This window comes from Prionailurus bengalensis, chromosome B4 (assembly GCF_016509475.1).
Source record: "Prionailurus bengalensis isolate Pbe53 chromosome B4, Fcat_Pben_1.1_paternal_pri, whole genome shotgun sequence".
NCBI classification, from domain to species: domain Eukaryota; kingdom Metazoa; phylum Chordata; class Mammalia; order Carnivora; family Felidae; genus Prionailurus; species Prionailurus bengalensis.
Genome location: NC_057358.1, coordinates 37,955,894 through 37,980,529, shown reverse-complemented (window position 1 = coordinate 37,980,529; position 24,636 = coordinate 37,955,894). Strand labels below are relative to the sequence as shown.

The 24,636-nt window shown below is 37.2% G+C and overlaps 1 protein-coding gene across 4 annotated transcripts in view; it reads right to left on the bottom strand.

Annotated features, from left to right (window-relative positions):
* The window catches only part of TULP3 (TUB like protein 3), a 66,132-nt gene that overhangs the window by 37,495 nt on the left and 4,001 nt on the right, over positions 1 to 24,636 (bottom strand). Inside the window, exon 2 of one of the 4 annotated variants that reach the window (XM_043562005.1) lies at positions 10,985 to 11,051. The exons of the other annotated variants lie outside the window; for them this stretch is intronic. The gene's annotated coding sequence lies outside the window, so the exon portion shown is untranslated. The remainder of the gene's footprint in view (positions 1 to 10,984; positions 11,052 to 24,636) is intronic. 4 annotated transcript variants of the gene reach the window in all.

The following is a 24,636-nucleotide window of genomic DNA, read 5'->3' as shown; positions in this document are numbered from 1 at the left end:
TCCTCCTGATATGATGTGCTGAGAAAGGTACAGCATCATTTTTTTGTGGCACTCTCGCCAGAAGTGCACAGCCTTAATTTAATCATGAGGAAACAACAGAGGAGCCCAAACTGAGAAACACACTACAAAATAAAAGGCCAGTACTCTTCGAAACTGTCAAGATCAGAAGGGATGAAGGAGAATGGGAGGTTCGAGCTTCCAATTATGTGATGAATAAGTCACAAAGATAAAAGGTACAGCATAGGGCATGTAGTCAATGATACTAGAATAGCCTTGTATGCCAACATATGGTAGGTACACTTATGGTGAGCATGGCATAAAGTATAGACTTGCTGAATCACTATGTTGAACACCTGAAACTAATGTAACACTGTATGTCAACTATACTTTGATTTTTAAAAAAGGAAAGGCAAAGGGGCACCTGGGTGGCTCAGTCAGTTGAGTGTTTGACTCTTGATTTCAGCTCAGGTCATGATCTTGCAGTTCATGGGATGAAGTCCCACGTCGGGGCTCCACTGTCAGTGCAGATCCTGCTTGAGATTCTCTCTCCCTCTTTCTCTGCCCCACCCCCACTCGCTTGCTTACCATCTCTTTCTCAAAATAAATAAACATTAAAAAAAAAAAAGGAAAGGCAAAGAAAGACTGAGATACTAAGTAAGTTGGAGAACACTAAAGAGATATGATGACTAAGTAGACTACAGGATCCTGGATTTGGATCCCAAATCATTAAGAGACATTAGTGGGAAAACTGGTAAAACTCCAAGAAGACCCGTGGATTAGCTAATGGTACTGAATCAGTATTAATGTCCTGGCTTTGATAATTTACTATGATTATGTAAGATATTAACATTACGGGAAGCTCAGCCAGGGAATTCTCTTACGTTTTTACAACTGTTTTTTAAGTCTCATTCAAAAGATTTTTAAAAGTGAGATATTAAGAGATAATGTTAGTAAGTAATGACTCTAGGTGAAAGTCATAGGTTATCGGTTTATTTTCCTTGCTTGATTTCAGTATATTAAAATTTTTTCAAAATAAGAAACTTGAGGGGAAAAAAAAAACCCCAGACATTTTCCTAAATGTGTACACTTAAAAATCCACATGCCCCGGGGCACGTGGTGGCTCAGCCAGTTGAGTGTCTGACTCTTGATTTCAGCTCAGGTTAGGATCTCATCATGGTTTGTGAGTTTGAGCCCCACATTGAGCCCCGCATTGGCCTCCATGCTGACAGTGAGGAGCTTGCTTGGGATTCTCTCTCCCTCTGTCTCTGCCCCTCCTCCTCCCTCAAAATAATTAAAAAAAAAAATCCACATGCCCCTTAGTCGAGGGTCTAATTTACATGCACAGTATTTCTAAGGAATGGAGATGGTATGAACAATAAAGAAATTTGCCCAGGATCAAATATCTGAGACACTCAAGAGCCCACCTTAAAATGTTATTCACTGAATTGCTAGTCTAGAGCTGTACCCAACAGACCATGTTGCCAAATAGTTTGAAGCATTTAATAATGTATCAATGACATGCTAGATTCTATGATTACACTTTTAGCATTCCTGTCAAGTTCTCTACGCATACAAAAAAAAAAAAGGATAATTTTTTCTAACACAAAATCCATTGCTGCGATACAGTCAGGGAGTGCTTCTTGCCACCTCCTACACGGTGCCAGATAATGAGGATGCTGTAATCAGCACTTCGCTGCAATTTGGCCAGGGATGCAGGTGGCTAAACAGCTCCTTCTGTGGTGCCAGAGGGAGTAAACACCATTCTTGCCAGGAGCACAGCAGGCTGAGACTTGCAAAAATGAAGGCTATGAACAGTTCACGGCTCTTCTAATAGTAACTTGAGTGAGTACTTCCTTTACTGATTGCAATATTGCTTCATAACATCACAAATGATCGTTTTTAGTCTCAGGAATTAGTTAAGAAACAAGGAAAGGCTTACCCTGCTTTATTACATAAATTCAATAAATGCCAATGGGGATTGATAAAGGAGACAACTTCGAAGGCAATTTATTCATTTTAGTTAGAGGAATTCATAATTGTAAATTGTTAGTAATTAGCTGCCTGTGTGAAGTTACAATAAAGCAATTTATGAAAATCTGGTTCAACTCAATCAGAAATAAATGTACTATGTGTGACAATGAACTGTTAGATGATATTACAGGAAAAATGAAGGAAAAAAGGTTTACCTGAAGACAAATAACTACATAAAGCAATGTAATTTTTTAATTCTTAAATCTAGTCCATTATTCATACTTAATAAAAGATCTGAGTCCTACTTCTGGGAGAAAAACTGTACATTTTTATTATGCCTTTCACTTAAATACACATACTAAAAATCAATAAAATCAACAAATTAGACTTCATCAAAAAGAAACTTTTAGGGGCGCCTGGGTGGCTCAGTCGGTTAAGCGTTTGACTTCGGTTCAGGTCATGATCTCACGGTTTGTGAGTTCGAGCCCCGCACTGGGTGCTGTGCTGACAGCTGAGAGCCTGGAGCCTGCTTCGGATTCTGTGTCTCCCTCTCTCTCTGCTCCTCCCCCACTTGTGCTCTGTCTCTCTCTCTAAAATAAATAAAATGCAAAAAAATATATATTTTTTAAAAGGAAACTTTTAGAGAGAGTACATCAAACTAAAAAGTTTCTGCACAGAAAGGAAACTATAAACCAAATCAACAGGTTACCTACTAAATGGGAGAAAATATTTGCAAATCATATATCTGATAAGGCGTTAAAACCCAAAATATATAAAGAACTCATACAAATCAATAGCAACCTCCCCCCAACAATCCAATTTGAAAATAGGCAGAGGATCTGAATAGACACTTTTCCAAAGACAGACAGATGACCAACAGATACATAAAAAGGTGCTCAATATCACTAACCATCAGGGAAATGCAAATCAAAACCACAATATCACCTCACATCTGTCAGAATGGCTATTATAAAAAAAAAAACTAGTGTCGTTGAGGATGTGGAGAAAAGGGAACCTGTACACTGTTAGTGAGAATGTAAATTGGTACAGCCACTATGGAAGACAGTATGGAGGTTCCTCAAAAAAATTAAAAATAGAGCTTCCATATGATCCAGTAAGTCTATTTCTAGCATTTATCTGAAGAAAACGAAAACCCTAACTTGAAAAGATATCTGCACCCCCATGTTCACTGCAGCATTATTTACAACAGCCGAGACACGGAAGTAACATAAGTGTCCATCAATGGATGAATGAATAAAGATGTAATATGGAATATTATCCAACCATAAAAAGAATGAAATCTTGCCACTTGCAACAACATAGATGAACCTTGAGGGCATTATGCTAAGTGAAGTAAATCAGAGAAAAGACAAATATTGTATCTCACTTATCTGTGGAACCAAGCTTACAGATTGGTGGTCACCAGAAGCAGGTGGGGGCTAGGCAAAATGGGTGAAGGAGGTCAAAAGGTTATAAAATAAACCAGTTACAAAATAAGTGATGGAGATTTCGGGTATAGTTAATAATAAAGTATTGAATATTTGAAAGTTGCCAAGAGAGATCGTTAAAGCTTTCATCACAAGAAAAAACAAATTTTATAACTATAAATAGTTATGAACATTAACTAGACTCACTGTGGTGTTCATTTCACAATATATACAAATATTGAATCATTATGTTGTACACCTGAAACTAATATAATGTTATATGTCAATTATACTTCAATAAAAAATATGTTCTCCTCATCTGTGGCTTTTGTTGTACAAAAAGATATTATGAAAATTAAAGGACAAGGCTCAGATGAGGAGAAAATTTTTGCAAAATACATATCCAACAAAGGATTTATATTTAAAATCAAAGGTAGTCTTACCAGTTTACTCAGAAGACAACCCAATTAAAAATTGGACAAATGTTTCAACATTCATTTCATAAAATAAGATCTATAAATGGTCAATAAGTATTTGGAAAGATGATCACTATGAATAGTCATTAGGAAAATGCATATTCAAACCACAATGAGATTGGGGCGCCTGGGTGGTTCAGTTGGTTAAGTCCCCAACTCTTGGTTTCAGCTTGGGTCATGATCTTGTGATCTCACGGTTCATGAGCTGGAGGCCCACAATGGGCTTCGCACTGACAGCATGGAGCCTGCTTGGGATTCTCTCTCTCCCTCTCTCTTTCTGTTCCTCTGCTGCTCACTCTCACTGTCTCTCTCTCAGAAATAAACTTAAAAAAAAAAAACCAAAATGAGATATCAATACATAACCACTGGAAAAGCTAAAAATTAAAAGACAGACCATACCACGCATTGATGAAGACGTAGAGCACCTTGAACTCACATTGCTGGTCAACCAGTATTTGTGTGCAAAATGTGCAACCACTTCCAGGTAATTTTTTAAAACATCAAACGTCAAACTGGGTGGCTCAGTCGGTTAAGTATTCGACTTCGGCTCAGGTCCTGATATCCTGGCTCGTGAGTTCAAGCCCCATATCAGGCTCTATGCTATCAGCACAGAATCTGCTTCGGATCCTCTGTCCCCCTCTCTCTCTGTCCTTCTCCTGCTTGCACTCTCTCTTTCTCTCTCAAAAATAAATAAACATTAAAAACAAAAGTCAAATTATACCAACTATTTAATCCAACCACTCCACTCTGAAATCTACCTAAGAAATGAAAGCATATGTCCACAAAAAAATCTACATATGCATGTTCATAGCAGCTTTATTTGCAATAGCCAAAAAGTGTAAACAACCCAAATGTCCCTCATCAGATGAATAGATACACAAATTTAATGTGGGATGCCGTTTGGAAATAAATAGGAAAAAGCTATTGACACACAAACAAAATGGATGAATATCAACATCATTCTGCTAAGTACAAAAAAGAGAATATACTATAAGATGACATTTACATAAAATTCTAAAAGATACTAAATCAGTAGTGACAAAAAGGAGTGGGTTTCTGAGAGTGAGAAGAATTGGATTATAATAGGGCAAAAGGAAACTTTTGGGGTTCATTATCTTGACTGTAGTGATGGTTTCACAGGTGTATACATATGTCAAAACTCATCAACACATACAGTTTAAATGTGGGGTTTGACGTATATCAATTATACCTCAATAAAGCTATTTTTTAAATCCACCTACAAAGGGAATTAAACAAGTAAATAATTCACAATCCAGTTCCAACTACAGTATGAGTATCAATAGAGTGTTAAATCAATGCAAACCATATATTTTAAGCTTTTGCAAACTATCATGATGAAAAATCTCCAACATATTAAATATATCTCCAATATATTAAATGTGTTCCCATGCACATACTTCAGACATTTTATAAATATTTGGACATAAAGATCTAAGGTCAGGCTTGCCACAAAAATTCACACAATAAATAAGCATGTAAATTGGAGGCGCGCCTGGCTGGCTCAGTTGGAAAAGCAAGCAATTCTTGATTTCAGGGTCAGGAATCGAAGCCCCACGTTGGGTGTAGAGATTACTTAAATAAATAAACTTAAAAAAAAATTTTTTTTAAAGCATGTAAGTTGGAGAATGAAACATACCATGTGAATTAGGTTTCAGCCATTCTGTTATTCTTCTCCCAAGAGGGCCCAAGGGCCACATAGCTCCTCTTTACTTAGGTGAGGTAACAATTTGAGAAGCAAATTTTCATCATCTTCTCCAACCTTACTCATAAAAACACACTCTCTCTTCCTATCACAGAGGAAGATGTTCTTCTCTCTAAAGTGAACTCTGATACTGGTGAATTGATTCTGTCCTGTTTCCCCAGAATTAACAATGCATATTGCTCCTGTATCCTCCGTCTTTTGATCTCTAGTAGTGCCTTTCCTCAGCTCACAATCTTTCTTTAAAAAGATACCTTCCTAGACCTTATCTATCTATAAAGCTATGAATCTATCTCCACTTCCCATCATCATTAAATAACTTCAGGATTATCAACACTCACTGTCACTTTTTTAACTATAATTCACTTCTCAACTTGCTGCAGCCTGGCTCTATTCTCTCATTTTCCTGAAACTCTTTCTCTGATTGCCAAAAATAACACTTTGTTTTCACCCTTCATTCCTCCTTGATTTGCCTAAAGTATTTGACAAAAATAACCACAGGCTCCTTACTGAAACACGTTCCTCCCTTGTTTTCTTGAAAACTCCTTGGTTCCACCCTTACCCAGCTGCTGCTTAGTCTCCTTTCTTTAAATTCAGTCAGCAAATATTAAGCATGTCCTATGTATCAGGCACTGAGAGGTAGGCACTAAGGATACAGGAATGAACAAGGAATTCACCTCAGCCTTCACAATACTTTCACACCCGTATTTTTCGTCCTCTTCCACTGACCATTATTGTAGTCAGGATTACATGCTGATCTACACCAATCTATTCTCCATTGTTGGATACTTATGTTGTTTTAAATTTAATAACAATAAGTGTTACAGGTATGTATCCAGGAGAAATTAGCAGATACGTCCTCAAAACGACCTATACATGAATGTTCATAAAGCCAAAAACTAGAATCATATATCTATGAAAGGAGAACAAATAAGCAAATTGTAGCATATTCATTTAATGGAACACTACTCAGCAATAAAAAGAACAAACTGGTAATATACACAACAACATCGTTAAATCTCAAAAACATTATGGCTGATTGAAAACAGCCCTGCACAAAAGAGTATACACTGCATGGTTTCACTTATATTAAGTTCAAGAACCAGCAAAAGCATATATGGTGATAGAAATCAGAGCAGTGGTTACCATTGTGGGGTGACAGGTAGAGTATAACCAGAAAGAGGGCAAAGGAAACTTTCTGGGTGACAGAAATGTTCTATATCTACATAGGTAAAATAGTCATTGAGCTGTACACTTAAAATGTGTATTTTACTGTATATAGATTATACTTCAATAATAAATAAATAAATAAATAAATAAATAAAATGTACAGTTTATATCTGCATTTCAAAATTTCTTTCTCCTTTTTTAAGTAGGCTTCATGCCCAAAACAGAGCCCAAGGCAGGGCTTGAACTCACAACCTTGAGATCAAGACCTGAGCTGAGACCAAGAGTCGGATGCTCAACCGACTGAGCCACCCAGGCACCCCTCAAGGTTTCTTCTTCTTTTTTTTTCTTCCTCAAGGTTTTTTCTTGACACAGATTCCCAGAAATAGGCTTACTAAATTACAGGGTGGATCTAAATCCTTTGTGGAATGAGAAGACTGGTCAAAAGCTATGACTAGTTTTATTGCCAAATAGCTTCCCAAACAAACTACACCAATTCACACTCCACCAGCAGTGCACTGCGGATCACACATAAAGTGAATATTATCTTTCTTGGTAGTCCACATTTAGATAACCTGTTTACAGGTATAAAAAAAAAATACCTTGACCATATGTATCCTAACACCATAGATATTTTAACTTTACCTTTAAAAATAGTTTTAAATTTACTTAGCCATCTGGTTCTTATTAAGTCTACTGTAACTTCACAATTCTCCTTAAAATAAAAGTAAAAAAAAAAAAAAACTGTCTATAATTTTAACCAATGCCCAACCAATGCCAAGTATAACAAAAGCCTATCAACAACAGAAATACAATAATAATAATCACATGTCACTGGGGTAAAGGGTAAGACAGAGGTTTTACTATTTGCTAGGGAGAGTGCTAAGGGGCTTTATACATATAAACCTTATTTACTATTCATCTGAACCATGAAGGTTGATATTATTTTATACGTGAAAAAACGGTGGCCCAGGAGATTAAGTTACTCACTAAGCCAAGCTTAAGGTCATATAAATTAGAAAAAACAAAGCAAATTTTAATGCAAATATGTCAGACACCAAATTCCATGTTCTTTCCATCACCCTGCTTTTCAAAAACAGGCACACATCAATAAAGTAAAAAAAAAAAAATTTGATGTATAAAAAGCATTTGACAAAATTCAAGATCCTTTCAAGATAAAAACACTCAACAGAATAAAATAGAAGGAAACTACCTCCATATACTAAAAGCCATACATGAAAATCTACAGCAAACAATACACAATGGTGAAAGCATTTCCTCTAAGATCTGGGACAAGGCAAGGACGCCCCTTTCATCACTTTTATTCAACATGGTACTGAAAGTTCTAACCAAAGCAATTAGGCAAGAAAAAGAAATAAAAGGCATCCAAACTGTAATGAAATAAGTAAAATTATTTCTGTTTGCAGATGATATGATCTTAAACACCGAGTATTCTAAAGACCTCACACAAAAGAGACCCTGTTAGACCTAATAAGTGAACTCAGCAAAGTAGCAGGATACACAAATCAATTATATTTCTATACACAAACAATAAGCAACCTAAAAGGAAATTATAAAAATAATTCCATTTACAACAGCATCAAAAAGAATAAAATATTTAGGAATTAACTTAATCAAAGAGGTGAAAGATTTGTACAAATAAAACTACAAAACACTGCTGAAAGAAATTAAAGGAGACATAAATAAATGGAAATGCATCCCATGTTCATTGATTGGAAGACAGTATAGTTCAAATGTCAATATTACCCAAAGTAATCCCTGTCAAAATCACAATGATGTTTTTTGCAGAAATAGAAAAACCCATTCTAAAATTCATAAAGAATCTCAAGAGGCTCTGAATAGTCAAAATAATCCTGAAAAAGAAGAACAAAACTGGAGGATTCACATTTCCTGATTTCAAAACTTACTACACAAAGCTAACTAGTGTGGTATTGCTAGAAGACACATACAGACCAAAGGAATAGAATAGAGACCCCAGAAATAAACCCTCAAATATATAGTCAAATGATTTTGACAAGGGTGTCAAGACCATTCTAGTGGAGAAAGGATAGTCTTTCAACAAATGGTGCTGGAAAACTTAATATCCAAATGCAAATAATAATAATAATAATAATAATAATAAATTTGGACCTTACCTAACACCACATACAAATATTAACTTAAAAAGATCAAGAGCCTAAACATAAGACCTAAAACAATAATTCTTAGAACAGGACAAAGTCTTCACAACATTGGACTTGGCAATGATTCCTTGGATGTGACACCAAGGGCACAGGTAACAAAAGAATAGACAAAATGGACTTCACGACAAATTTTTTAATTTGTATATCAAAAGAGACTATACACAGAATAAAAAGGCATCCCACAGAATAGGAGATAACATTGGCAAATTATATATCTGATAAGGGATTAATACCAAAAATATATAGAGAACTCCTAAATGTCAACAATTACCAACAACAACTCAACAGTCTAATTCAAAAATGGGCAAGACATTTCTCCAAAGATATACAAATGGCCAATAAGCACATGAAAAGATCTTCAACAGCATAGATCATTAGGGAAATTCAAATCAAAACTACAATGAGATACCACTTCCTACATATGAGGAGGACTACTATCCAAAAAGCAGAAAACAAAAGTTGGCAAGGATGTGAAAAACTCAGAACCCTTGTACACCACTTGTAGAAATGTAAAATGGTACAGCCATGGTGGAAAACAGTACAGACATTCCTCAAAACATTAAAAACAGAATTACCATGTAAACCAGCAATTCCACTTCTCAGTATTTACCCTAAAGAAGCAGGGTCTTAAAGAGATATTTGTACATTCATGTTCACAGCAGTATTATTCACAATAGCTAAAGTGCAGATGCAACCCAAGTGGCCATCAACATTCGAACAGATAAGCAAAATGTGGCATATACAAACAGTGGGATATTATACAGCCTTAAAAAGGAAGGAAATTCTGACACATGCTACACAAAGTTATAGAAAGACAAATACTATATGACTCCATTTATAGCAGTTATCTAGAATAGTCTAAATTATAGAGACAGAATAGTGGTTGCCAGGGGCTGGGGGTGGGGTGTGTGGGGGGGGAGGGGAGAATGAGAAGGTACTGTCTTACAGGTAGAGTTTCATTCAGTTTTACAAGATGAACAGAGTTCTGGTGATGGAGGGCGGCCGGGGGTGGTTGCACAAGAACGTGAATGAATATAATTCCAGTGAACAGCACACTTAAAAATGGTTAATGGCAAAAAAAGAGAAAAGCTTAATGGTAAAATTTATGCTATGTATATATTAACACAATAAAAAAAGAAAAAAACACTAAACATAAATTTGAAAAAATATAGGCTAATGTTTTTATAGTGTGAACTATAGAAAAGTCACAGCAAGACATAAAGCCCAGAAAGTATCAAGGAAACAACTGATAGATTTTATTACATAAAAATTTTAAACCTGAATGCTAAAAATTAGTAAATAAAATAAAAGCCAAGGACTACTGTAGGGGGAAAAAATGTAACAGGTACAACCAGCAGCTCTTTAAAGTGTCATTATTTTCTCATTTTTAAAATAATACTGCATTGCTTTTTAATTCAAGCAATGCTCCATGACACCACAATGGCCAAATAGCCCAGATTATCCAAAATAATCCTGATGCTTTCCACATCTTATATTTGAGGAGAATAAAAATCAATGGTTTTGAAGGATAATAGTAGTAGTAAAAGCTTAGTGTTTGAAGTCTGAAAATCTGGGTTCAAATTCTGATTCTGGTACTTCCTCACTGTTTAATCTTCAACAATCAGTTCATACACCTAAGCCCTAGTTGCCTCAATTATGAAATGTGGACAGTAATATCTACCTCACGTTGTTTGTAAGTATCAGATAGTTATGTGTGAAAGTATATGCAGACATACATAAAAGTGCTTTGGAAATTGGCTGCTAAAGCATCCACTTTGTTCACTGCTCCGAAGGTAGGCCACAGGCCAGTACAGTGAATTCACTCTTTAATTCTGACAATACTGAGCATAATATAAAAAAGACCATAGAGTACCCTAGTGATACAGAGGAAAGAAGACCAGTGAGTCTGGTGAGACCAGTCTACTGAGTACTGACTAGTCAAAGTCTGATGAGAGTACCAAATATAGTTGGATGGTTGCAATACCCTGTGAAAAATACATTAACATAGGTACAATCTACCCAGTAGAAGTTTAGCGGCATTTCCTCCCCTTAGGCGATTAGACAGGCATCCTCAACTTTGGAACATCTATACATACAAATGACAAAATCATTCTCAGAGTAGGTAATCCTAGATGAGTAATGTAAAAAATGAACAATATGCCTTTATCTACCATGATCTAAGTCAATTATAGAACAATTTTCTCCATAAAAATTCTCAAAAAAAATTTTTTTTAATGTTTATTTATTTTTGAGAGAGATAGACAGACAGAGAATCCAAAGCAGACTCCAGGTTCCAAGCTGTCAGCACAGAGCCGATGCAGGGCCCGAACCCAGGAACCATGAGATCATGACCTGAGCTGAAGTTGGGCACTTAACCGACTGAGCCACTCAGGTGCCCCTCCATAAACATTCTTATAATTAATGTTTAGGTTTCCAGTCAAGCTCAGAAAGGCCTCAAACCATGGTAAATAAATAATCAATTGGGTTTTTAAGTTTATTTATTTATTTCGAGAGAGACAGAGCGAGTGGGGAAAGAGGAGAGAGAGAGGGAGACAGAGAATCCCAAGCAGGCTCCGTGCTGCCAGCACAGAGCCTGATGTGGGGCTTGAACCCACAGAACCATGAGATCATGACCTGAGCTGAAACCAAGAGTCAAAAGCTTAACCAACTGAGCCACCCAGGTGCCCCAATCACGTAATTGTTTCATAAACTTGAGTTGAGTTATATTTACTTTTATGTATTGCTCTGGAAATCCAATTTCATTTGAAAGATTTTTCTACAGGAAAACATCCTAAATGCCAAACAACCAATTCATACTAACATTTGGAACATAAATACGGCTATAAATTGGGGAACTATCCGTATATCCTTTTTTATTTTTTAATTAATTTATTTATTTTGAGAGAGACGGAGAGAACATGAGCAGGGGAGAGACAGAGAGAGAGAGAATCCCAAGCAGGCTTTGCAGGGTCAGCACAAAGCCCAATGCAGGACTTGAACGTGTGAAACTGTGAGATCATGACCTGAGCCGAAATCAAAAGTCGAATGCTTAACCAACTGAGTCACCCAGACAACCCTACCCGTGTATCTTTATAAACTCACCTGAAGTACCAAAGTTCGTGCTTAAAAAAAGTACCAGAGGCTACAATGGCAATACAGTCCACTCCAGACAGCATCAGCATTTACAGCAAGGACAGGGTGTTAATCTAACAGTAACAGTAATTCTAATGGATGTGACAACAGAATAGTGAGTAGAGAGAAGAGAGAGAAGAGAGCCACTTTTCTACTCTGCTATTGACAAAGTGAGTTATTTCCCACAATCTTTCAAAACCTCCATCTTACTAATAAAAGAAACACAAAAATATGGATTTCTTATTTAACTAGCTAAGAATATATGAAAATAAATTTTAAAGGTGGCAAATTGTTGTGGTAGCCTCAAAAGATCATCAAGTTTACTACTTCCCATATGGAAAAGTGAAGAGAACGCAGGAAAAAGAGGAGATATTAGAATTGGGAGTAACCTTTCCTTTTTTCTTGTTCTTCTGTTATATTGGGGAGGGGGCGAATATTAGAAAAAGGAAGTTTACAACTTCCTATATATCCTGTGATACATATGTGAGGATTTTGCTAGGAAGCCTAATGTTAGTATCACCACTTGCTGGTGATATGGAGCCTCGCTAACCAACAGTATAAGGCATTGTGTAGCCCTGCCAACTAGGAAATCACCATAGAAAAGCAGAGGCCAGGAGAGGTGAAAAATAATGCCAACTGAGAGAAAATATTTACAAAACACATATCTGATAAAGGAGTCATATCCAAAATATACAGAGAACTCTTAAAATTCATCAATAAGAAAACAACCCAATTAAAAAATGGGCAAATGATCTAAACAGACTCCTTGCCGAAGAAGATCTTTAATTCTGACAATACTGAGCATAATATAAAACAGACTCCTTGCCGAAGAAGATATACAGATGTCAAATAAGCATATGAAAAGATGTTCCACAAAAATTTAAAAAAAAAAAAAAAAAAGGGGGCGCCTGGGTGGCGCAGTCGGTTAAGCGACCGACTTCAGCCAGGTCACGATCTCACGGTCCGTGAGTTCGAGCCCCGCATCGGGCTCTGGGCTGATGGCTCAGAGCCTGGAGCCTGTTTCCAATTCTGTGTCTCCCTCTCTCTCTGCCCCTCCCCCGTTCATGCTCTGTCTCTCTCTGTCCCCAAAATAAATAAACGTTGAAAAAAAATTAAAAAAAAAAAAAAAAGAAAAGATGTTCCACATCTTATGCCGTTAGGGAATGGCATATTAACAAAAACAAAACAATGAGTTGCCACTGCATCCCTATTTTGTAATGGCTAAAATCCAAAACACTGACAACACCAAATGCTGGCAAAGATGTGGGGCAATGAGAAATCTCGTTTATTGCTGGTGGGCATACGAAATGGCACAGCAGCGTTGGAAGACAGTTTGGTAGTTTCTAACAAAACTAAACCTACTCTCATCATACGATCCAGCAATTGTGCTCTTAGTATTTACCCAAATGAGTGGTAAACTTTTGTCCACACAAAAACTTGCACATGAATATTTTCATTGTGGTTACAGTAGCTTTATTCATAATTGCCAAAAACTGGAAGCAACCAAGATGTCCTTCAATAGGTGAATGGACAAACTGTGGTATATCCACACAACAGATTATTATTCAGTGATAAAAGGAAATGAGCTATCAAGCCACAGAAAAAAAAAGACATGGAGGTCTAGTGATAAGTGAAAGACACCAATAATTTTTTTGTTATTACATTTCTTTATTTTTGAGAGGCACAGAGAGATAGAGAGCAAGCAGGGGAGGGGTAGAGAGAGATGGAAACACAGAATCCAAAGCAGGCTCCAGGCTCTGAGCTGTCAGCACAGAGCCCAACACGGGGTTCGAACCCACAAACTGTGAGATCATGCCTGAGCTGAAGTCGGATGCTTAACCAACTGAGCCACCCAGGCACCGCTAAAAGACACCAATCTAAAAAAAACTGTATATACTTTATGATTCCAACCACATGAAATTCTGGAAAAGGCAACACTACAGAGATAGTAAAAACAGACCTAGAGGGTATAACGCTAAGTGAAGTCAGCCAGAGAAAGACAAATACCATATGATCCCATTCTTATGTGGAATTTAAGAATCAAAACAAATGAACAACAACAACAACAAAAGAAACAAACAAAAAAAACAGACTCTTAAATGCAGAGAACCAACTGGTGGTTGCCAGAGGGGAGGTGAGTAGGGGTATGGATGAAAAAAAATAAGATTAAGTATACACATCTTGATGAGCACTGAGAAATGTATAGAATTGTTGAATCAGTATATTGTATATCTGAAACTAACACAACACTGTATGTTAACTATACTTGAATTTTAAAAAATAAAATAAATAACAACAAAAAGATCAGTGGAGAGATGAATAAGTAGAGTACAGAGGATTTTTAGGGCAGTGAAACTATTCTTATGATACTGTAATGGTAGATACATGCCATTATACGTTTGTCAAAACTCACAGGATGCACAATACAAAGAGTGAACCCTAATGTAAACTACAGACTTTAGTTAATAATAACATATCAATATTGGCTCATCAATTATAAAAAATGTATCACACTAATGCAAAATGTTAATAACAGTGGAAATGGGGTGAGTGGGTGAAGGGCTATATGGGAACTCTCTGTACTTCCATTTATTTTTCTATAAACATAAAACTGCACTAAAAAGTAAAATCTATTAATTAAAAAAAATGATAGTATCAATACTGTGCTTTTAAGTTCCTGCCTTGCCCAAAATAATCCCCTATTTCTGACAAGACTGGACGTCTGGAACATGTTTATACGGCTTATTATTCTGTATAGGCCTGTTTCCATGGCCATAAACTGACAGACTGGAATACACACCTGATAAAGGCTGAAGTAATCAGACTCTCCTGGGATTTTTAATTGGCTCTGAGAGATCTGAGATCTGAGTTCAGTATAGGCTATTTTGTTGTAATTCAACCTTTCAAAAAGTAATTCAACCTTTATTTTACAGTTGGAGAAACTGAGGCACAGCTAAATTATGTGGTCCCACAATCAGTAAATGAGAGTGCCAGGATCCAAACCCAGGAAGCCTAGTTCCAAAGCTTATGCTCTCAACCCTTATATGAAAGAATATTTTACTTTACATTTTATTTGTAACCAAGAATACTAGGAGACCTAAAACTGGATCTGACACAAATTGATAGGTCAGTTACAACTGCCATCTCTAATTCAAACTTTCTTTTAGAAAGGACACAGAATTGAGATCTAAGAAAAAAATATGGATATATATAAACATTCATAAACAGGTAATTTTCTTTAGGAGAATTGATACTGCCTTTTACCCTCTTGGCATTACCTTCAATGATACCATCAACCAATGCAAAGTAAGGTTTTGTACTCCATATTTTTATTTTTCTTTTTTTTTTTTAAATGTTTATTTATTTTTGGGACAGAGAGAGACAGAGCATGAACGGGGAAGGGGCAGAGAGAGAGGGAGACACAGAATCAGAAACAGGCTCCAGGCTCTGAGCCATCAGCCCAGAGCCTGACGCGGGGCTCAAACTCACGGACCGCGAGATTGTGACCTGGCTGAAGTCAGACACTTAACCGACTGCGCCACCCAGGCGCCCCATATTTTTATTTTTCAACTTTTTTTTTTTTTGGGGGGGGGACAGAGAGAGACAGAGCATGAACGGGGGAGGGTCAGAGAGAGAGGGAGACACAGAATCGGAAACAGGCTCCAGGCTCTGAGCCATCAGCCCAGAGCCTGATGCGGGGCTCAAACTCACGGACTGCGAGATCGTGACCTGGCTGAAGTCGGACGCTTAACCGACTGTGCCACCCAGGCGCCCCTGTACTCCATATTTTTAGACCCTTTCAAAATACAATTCTCTCTAAAATTTTTTTCCTTTAGAACTCCTTTGAAAAGTCTAAATTTCCCATATGCCTTTCAAATGAAAGCACCTGATATTTTAATACATTTATTCCCAATCACTGAGTCATAATACTTTGTCATATTGTGACATCCTTCGCTTCCTTATTTCCCACTGCCAAGGAATTTTGGCATGTGTACCTGTGAGATTATACACAGCATTTGTAACAGAGAAATCAGAATAATTTTAATGAACTATATATAAGTTATTTTCATTGTTTTATATGCACATGATAAACATTTTTAAATGTGAATATGGATGTGAATTGATAAACTTCTGAAAAGATGTAGATGAATCAGGGACTAGGAAAGTCAATGAAAAGGGAACAAGGAAGCATTCCCTCCCTGCTGCCGTATCCACCCCCAAGTCCCCATTTTACCCACATCCCTAGAGTTGCTCCGCAAACATTTACTTTAATAAATATCAGACCTTTACTAACACCAATGAAGAGATCCCTTTTTCCCTCAAATGTAGTGCCTGGTCTTTGTTTCTTGAGGCTTCCTTCTCTTTTTTCCTGACCAATTCTTTCTTTCTTTTTTTTTTTTTTTTAATTTTTATGTTTATTTATTTTTGAGAGACAGACAGCGCGGGGGAGGGGCAGAGAGAGGGACAGAGGGTGGGGAGACACATAGAATCTGAAGGCTCCAGGCTCTGAGATGCCAGCACAGAGCCCAATGTGGGGCTCGAACTCACCAACCACTGCGATCATGACCTGAGCCAAAGTCAGACGTTTAACTGACTGAGCCACCCAGGTGCCCCTTGACCAATTCTTTCAATGATCAACATCATACTGAATTTTACCCCTTTGTATGGGACATCAAATGACAAAATACCAAAGAGAAAGGGCATTTCAAGACTGCAATATATTTACAAGAATCCCAAAGTTGAATTTAAAAACCAGTGAAATTCACAGACCATAATTCTCATGACTCCTGGAAAGTTCCTTCTGGAACTGTCATGGAAACATAAAACAATTCCTCTCTACAGAGCAGAGCGAATGATCATTTCTTGTTTCCTGCTACCTCAATTCTATTATATTTTTAAGCCACACACCCTTCCTTGTGAATTGTTTTGTTAGTGTAAATATAAAAAAGCTTCTTAGTTGACAGATAAACAGAAAGGACAAGAACAATCTGTTTAAACATATAAATTGCTGTCTTAGCCATAGTCAAACCAGTGATTGCTCAACAGCTATGCTATTCAAAGTCCAGGAGGAAAAACCTATCATCTTCTCCCTAGGATCTTTACCTATCAATACTCTTTTTTTTTTTTTTTTTTGAACATTTATTTATTTTTGAGATACAAGGAGACAGAGCACGAGCAGAGAAGGGGCACAAAGAGACAGGGAGGCACAGAATCCGAAGCAGGCCCCAGGCTCTGAGGTGTCAGCTGAGCCTAACGTGGGGTTTGAACTCAGAACTGTGACATCATGAACTGAGTCGAAGTCAGATGCTCAACCAGATGCTCAACTAACTGAGCCACCCAGGCGCCCCACCTATCAATACTCTTAAATTGAAAGCACTAACCTTAGGCCTTCCATAAACATGGAAGCAAACAATCTTACTCTTCTACATTTTCCTTCCCTAATAAAAGGGATAATAATAACGATCTCATAAAACATTTAAGAATGAAAGTAAAGTCAGTCAGCTTTACAGAAGAATACACTAAGGACAGGCTCTGGATCCAGACTCCAGATTCCCTGGCTTTTTAATATCATGGCTCCTTACTACCTCTGATGTTATTTCACCTCTGCCCACCTCATGCACACCATAAGGATAATAATAATTTTTATCTCATATGACTATATAAAATTTAGACAAAATAATAAATAGAAAATGATTAGAATAGTGTCAGGTACATAGGAAGCACGCATTAAATCTGTATTATTTTCTGAATCTCTAACTTGCCTATGTGTTTTGTTAAGAGTTAAAGATATAGTTAGTGACACTAACATTATTAAATGTTAAAGAAAATTTTTGTGTTAAAATGGCCTACTACTTATAAAAGAATAATGGGCACTCAATAAATTCAAGCAGCTACAAATAAAATGTGTGGCCTCTGTTAATATAATGCATCAAAGAGGGAGCAGTGATTTTTACTCTGAACCTTCCATAAGGTATTATCATAGTGTCAATGAAGTAATTTTTTTTTAATGTTTATTTATTTTTGAGACAGAGAGACACAGAGCATGAATGGGGGAGGGTCAGAGAGAGAGGGAGACACAGAATGTGAAGCAGGCTCCAGGCTCTGAGCCTCAGCACAGAGCCCGACGTGGGGCTCGAACACACAGACCACGAGATCATGACCTGAGCCGAAGTCGGACGCTCAACGACTGAGCTACCCCGGTGCCCCTAGTGTCAATGAAGTAAGAAAAAAAAAGTAACAGACACAAGTTCCACTCTTTCCCTCCCCCCACTCGAACCTTCCAATAGCTCCCACAGTTCCATTATTTAACAAATAAGCTCAACAAATAAGCTCAGCTGTGGATAATGATTACATATTTGTTCTAACATTAGTTTTTGAAATATTAAAAAATATGTTGGTATGAAATGTAAAATTTCTGATCACTAATGAATTCAACTTATACTCTTAGAGAAACTCATCTTTAGGGAAATATATGCTCCTTATTAACTTATTATTTCCCAACTTTAGCCAACTGTCCAGTATGATTATAAACTTTACATGACTTTGCAGCACTATTTGTAACAGCAAAAGATAGCACAATATAATGTTCATCTGTAGGGACTAATTAGATAAAGTATACCATATCCATACAATCAATACCATGCAGCTGTTTAAAAAAAAAAAAGCACTGATATAAATAAAATATGGAAATATATAGAAACATAGGGATACTAACTTGGAACAATTTCCAAGAATGTTTTATTAATTGAAAAAGGCAAAGTGCAGAAAATTGGGGAGTATTTACCATCATTTATGAAAGAAAAATATATATACAGATATTTCATCTGAAATGCAGAAAATATCTGTGGAAGGATACACAGTAAGCTGGTTTCGGTGTTGCCTTCAGGGAGGAAAACTAAATAGGTAGGGGATGGGAAGTATTCTTGCTTTTCATTATATGCTCTTTTCCTCCTTTTGAATTTTGTACCTGTGAAGGGCAGATCACCTGGTAAGAAGCTTGGAAAGATCAAGCCCTGATAAGAAGCTTGAAATTTTCAGCTCGGCTACTCATTCTCTTGAAGAGGAAGGGCTGAGAATGGAATTCATGACTGATAATGCCTATCTGATGAAGCCTCCATTAAATTCCACAAGTAGAGAGTTTGGAGAGCTTCCAGGTTGGCAAACACATCCACACTGGGAGGGTGATATACCCCAACTCCATGGGGACAGAAGTTCCTGCGCTTGGGACCCTCCCAGGCCTTGCCCTACGTATCTCTTGATCTGGCTGTTCTTCCACATCCTTTATCATATCCTTTAATAAGCCGGTAAATGTTAAGTGTTTCCCTGAGTTCTGTGAGCTGTTCTAGAAAATTAATTGAACCCAAGGAAGAGGTCTTTGGAACATACAGTCTACAGCCAGTTGGTCAGAAGCACAGGTGATAACCGGGGCTTGTGAATGACATCTGAAACTAGGGGTGGGGGGACAGTCTTGTGGGACCCAGCCCTTAAATCTGTGGGAGCAGACACTACCTTGGGTAGACAGTGTCAGAATTTAGTTGAATTGTAGGGAACCCACCTGGTATCACAGGAAAATTGCTTGTTGTACGGACAAAACCCCCCACATTTGGGGATCAGAAATGTCAGAAGTGTTCTGTGTGAGTAGCTGAGGAGACACAACAGGGAAGAAACACACAGTAGGAAAGGACTGGGTTTTCCCCTACCTGGAAAGGAAAAAGCTGAATTTTTCTGTAACAGTACCATGTAAAGGCATTTTAAAAATATATATTAAGTCAACTTTTTTTTTTTAATGTTTATTTACTTTTGAGAGAGCACGTGTATGCACAAGCGAGGAAGATGCAGAGAAAGAGGCGGACACAGGATCTGAAGCAAGTTCTGTACTAACAGCAGAGAGCCTGACGCAGGGCTTGAACTCACAAATGGTGAGATCACAACCTGACTGAGCCACCGAGGTAACCCTATTAAGTCAACTTCTTAGCTCATTAGGTGTTAACTAAGAATAAAACAATTTGAAACTATAAATGGTTGAAATTAATATAGGATCCAGCAATGTTCTGCTATGTATTACTCAACCCCATGTCTCAATTATAAGCACACTGGTCTGATCTCCACTAATTGCTACATGTGTTCACTCAAAATATGCTTGAAGACTCTTAAATGGCTGCATTTTAAAATGAAAAAAAAAAGACTGTAAATGTTGTTATTTATTTTTATTTTTTAAGTAATCTCTACATTCAATGTGGGTCTTAAATTCACAACCCCAAGATAAAGAGTTGCATGCTGGGGCGCCTGGGTGGCGCAGTCGGTTAAGCGTCCGACTTCAGCCAGGTCATGATCTCGCTGTCAGTGAGTTCGAGCCCTGCGTCGGGCTCTGGGCTGATGGCTCAGAGCCTGGAGCCTGTTTCCGATTCTGTGTCTCCCTCTCTCTCTGCCCCTCCCCTGTTCATGCTCTGTCTCTCTCTGTCCCAAAAATAAATAAACGTTGAAAAAAAATTAAAAAAAAAAAAAAGAGTTGCATGCTTTACTGACTGAGCCAGCCAGTCAGCCCTAATTTTTTTTTTAAGTAAGCTCTATGCCCAATGTGGGACTTGAACTCATGACCTTGAGAATTTTTGTTGATTATTTTTCAACTAGAAATCAAAACTGATGCCATTATCCCAGTTAGCAACATGAACCCCCAGAACAACCACAGGAGCACCGTGCTGTGTTAGCAATACAGTTGACGCTTTTAGGAGAGATCTGTTAAGGGAATGTGTGCATACTTCTGGTTCAAGTGCAAGCTTGTGAGTACTGAAGCTAAATTTATCCACATCAGTGTCAATTATAGGGTGTTTATGCTATGGCTGTGCTGTCAGGAGACGCACTCTACACTTCCCTGGGAATTCTCTTGTTTTCACCACAACAGAGCAACTGCCAAAACAGTGCCTCTGCTAAGCTAAGTGACACCCACAGTAATTTCTTTTATGACTTTTGAGAGACCACTTCGAACACTCAAAAGAAAAGCAAAATTACAAAAGAAACTTAATGAACACCAGTACTTTCTAACATTACTCAACATTGGCAATGGCACATGATGTCTAGAACATGGAAGGCGTGAAACAGATGTTTATAAATAAATTAATTTTAAAGTTATATGAAAAAACTCCTTTTAAGTATGCCTTAAAGAAATATTCTAATTCATTATCTCTTACTTTTGGACTTTCCAAAGTAGGTAAAAATTAGATACTACTGTCCCCATTTTATAGTTGTATGGCTATGGAAAATAATTAAGAAACTGAGAAAGGATCGCTAAGTTACTCTGCCTAACCATGAGAAATATTCTGAACAGAAGTTACTGTAAACTTAAAATCATTTTTAATGAAAAAAAAAAACCTTTATTTTTAGTTTAAAACTGTGTATGAACTTTTCACAGACTTAATAAAATAGTACCTACCCTATTGGCTTTACACATTACCAGAGATGATAAAGACTTCTGCTCTATTCTTTGGTTTTCTCATTTAAATTTCCTCTTAGTTATGTGCTTAAATGGGACAATATGTCTAGCACATAGCAGACCAAGATTACTCAGTCTGAGATCATTATTCTATATCAGAAAAGCTGGAAGCAGTTATTTTTTTAGATTTTTTAAAAATCTTTTATTTCTGAGGGAGGGAGAGAGACAGACAGAGAGAGAGAGAGAGAGAGAGAGAGAGAGAGACAGAGCATGAGTGGGGGAGGGGCAGAGAAAGAGGGAGAATGAGAATCTAAAGCAGGATCCAGGCTCCGAGCTGTCAGCACAGAGCCTGATGCGGGGCTTGAACTCACGAACTGTGACACCACGACCTGGGCCGAAGTCAGATGCTTAACTGACTGAGCCACCCAGGCGCCCCTAAAAATTTTTTTTAAAAAAGAAAGTGAAAAGGCAATCCACTGACCAAGAGGTAATATCTGTAAATCATTTATTTGATAGGGAATCACATCCAGAATACATATAAAGAACTCTTACAACTAAGTAATAAAAAGACAACCCAATTTAAAAGTTTACAAAGTAAATGAACAGATATTTCTCTAAAAATATAGGAATGACCAATAAGCACACGAAAAAATGCTCAACATTATTCATCATTAGAGAAATGCAAATCCAAAAAAGCACAATGAGATGCTACTTCACATCCACTAGGATAGCTATAATCAAAAAGATAGTAATAACAAGTAATGCTGAGGATATAGAGACATTGGAACCCTAACACACTGCTGGTGGGAATGTAAAATCTTGCAGCCTTTTGGGAAAACAAGTCTGATAGCCCCTCAAGTTATAGAACATAGAGTTACCATATAACCCAATAACTCGACTTAGGTATATATGCAGAAGAAATAAAAATATATGTCCACACAAAGACTTGGACGCTAATGTTCATAGCAGTATTATTCAAAATGGTCAAAAAGTGGAACAACTCAGCATGCTAACCCACACCCCGGCCACATACACTCAAACGGTCAGCAGAGTCTGGAATTTCACTACCATGGTATTTCAATAAGTCTGCCAAGAATCTTTTCAGTCAAAATGCCAGTTCATTTGAATTGTTAGGTAGCAGAATTTCCAACCCAGTGTATGCACGCTGAAGAAACCCATGGGAGGAATGGATTATGGTATATACAAGTGAAAAAGAGTCATCAGATTTCACGGTCTGAACTGATTACGGTGACAGGTAGTTGGGGCAAGAGCTATCAATAAAGTAATTTTCTCTAAGTCAACTGACAAATAGATTCGCCTTGTCCAAATCCCAAATGTTAATATTGGAAGGCCATATTTTCACATGTACTGAGACACCAAGAATATCTCTGGCTCTAACAAACATTGCTTCCGGGGAAAGGTATGTAAAGGTCAAATTAGAACTGCTAGAAAAGACTCCTTTGAAAGCTATCCTTCCTCCTCTGAGGACGAATGTTAGTATTCTAGTCTCAGCTGTCTTCTACTTGAATGACTGCCACAATCTGGAACTAACTTAATTGAACCTAGGGAATGAAAATCCATTTCCTAAGAGGCCCATTGAGTGGGGCCCATTTCTTTCCTTCAGAAAGAAGGGGGAATTGTTTGGGGATAGAGGCAACGAGAAGGAAAAGTTGGCAGCTGATTAAATCATCAGTTTGTCTCCAAATAATGCAGCAAGGAAAATTACTTCAGAATGAACCCTCTCTGTTTGCATGTTCCACAGAACAAAAGCAACAACATTCTTTCGAGTGAACCAATCAGAAAGGTTATTTTAAATGCATAATTTGATTCAGAAGTCAAAAAACTTCATTTCTTCTTTCTAGATTTAAAAAGGCATGTTACTCAGAATCTAAGTTCATTCTACCTTTTGCCTGATTCTCCTTTGCTCGGGGGTTACATTTCTCTCTTCAGGAATGTTACTTATTTCCCTTCTATTTCTTGGGTAGAGATGAAAGTGAATTCGTGTGTGTGTGTGTGTGTGTGTGTGTGTGTGTGTCTAACAATACCAAAGAAGTATTTCTATTCCCTTTACAATGGATGAAATTAATACTCATTTGTACTTCACTAAAACATCTGATTTCAACTGTTCATCCTAAAAATAATCAGAATGCAATCAGTATCTGTTGTTATCATTTATATGTAAAAATGGCATCCAGAATATCTGGAATAGATATTTTGAAAAGTGGTGGGGGATGGAGGGTGGGGAGGGAAGAGGAGACTTCCCTCAGGGGCACCTGGGTGGCTCAGATTGAGTGGCTGACTTCAGCTCAAGTCATGATCTCACAGTTCATGGGTTCCAGCCCTGCATCAGGCTTGCTGCTGTCAGCACAGAGCCTGCTTCTGATCCTTTCTCCCCCTCTCTCTGTCCCTTCCATGCTTGCTCTCTCTCAAAAATAAATTAAAATATTAAAAAAAAGAAGAAGAAATCAAAAGCCTGGATTTTACTTCTGAATTTTACCTTTGACTACATCATTTACTGGTCATGTGACCTTAGGTACATCACATCCTTTCTGAGCCTAAACTTCCCCATCTATAAAATGAAGATAACGACAGCCCTGCTTTCTTCAGGGCTATGAAGCTCAAAAGAGATCAAATGAGTGAAACACTATGAAGGCTGCAAAAGCTACCCAAATGTAAGCCCTTATTACTGATAATTTTATCTTGACAGATCTTCCCTTAATGCACAGCTTAAGAACTTTACTCAGCCAAAACACTCTTTTCTACTTTGTCTCTGGCTCATATGGCATTGCTGTAACAAAATTAAACTGTTAGAATAAGGAAACAGGTCAATCCTCTATTAAATTTGTTTCATTCTAAAACCTAAAATCAAAGGTAAACTGCAGATTTATTGAAGTTTCTTCCTGAAAAGCTGAATAGCAATGATTTATTCTTCCTGAAGACTGAAAAATAATCTTTGTTTTCTTCTTACAGTTCTATTTTCCATACTTTAATTACTACAGGAAAAAAATTAAAACTTGCAGTAACTATATAGTTCATATTCTTTTTTTTTTAATGTGGTCATTTTTTAAAATTTTATTTTAGTGTTTTCATTTATTTATTTTGAGAGAGA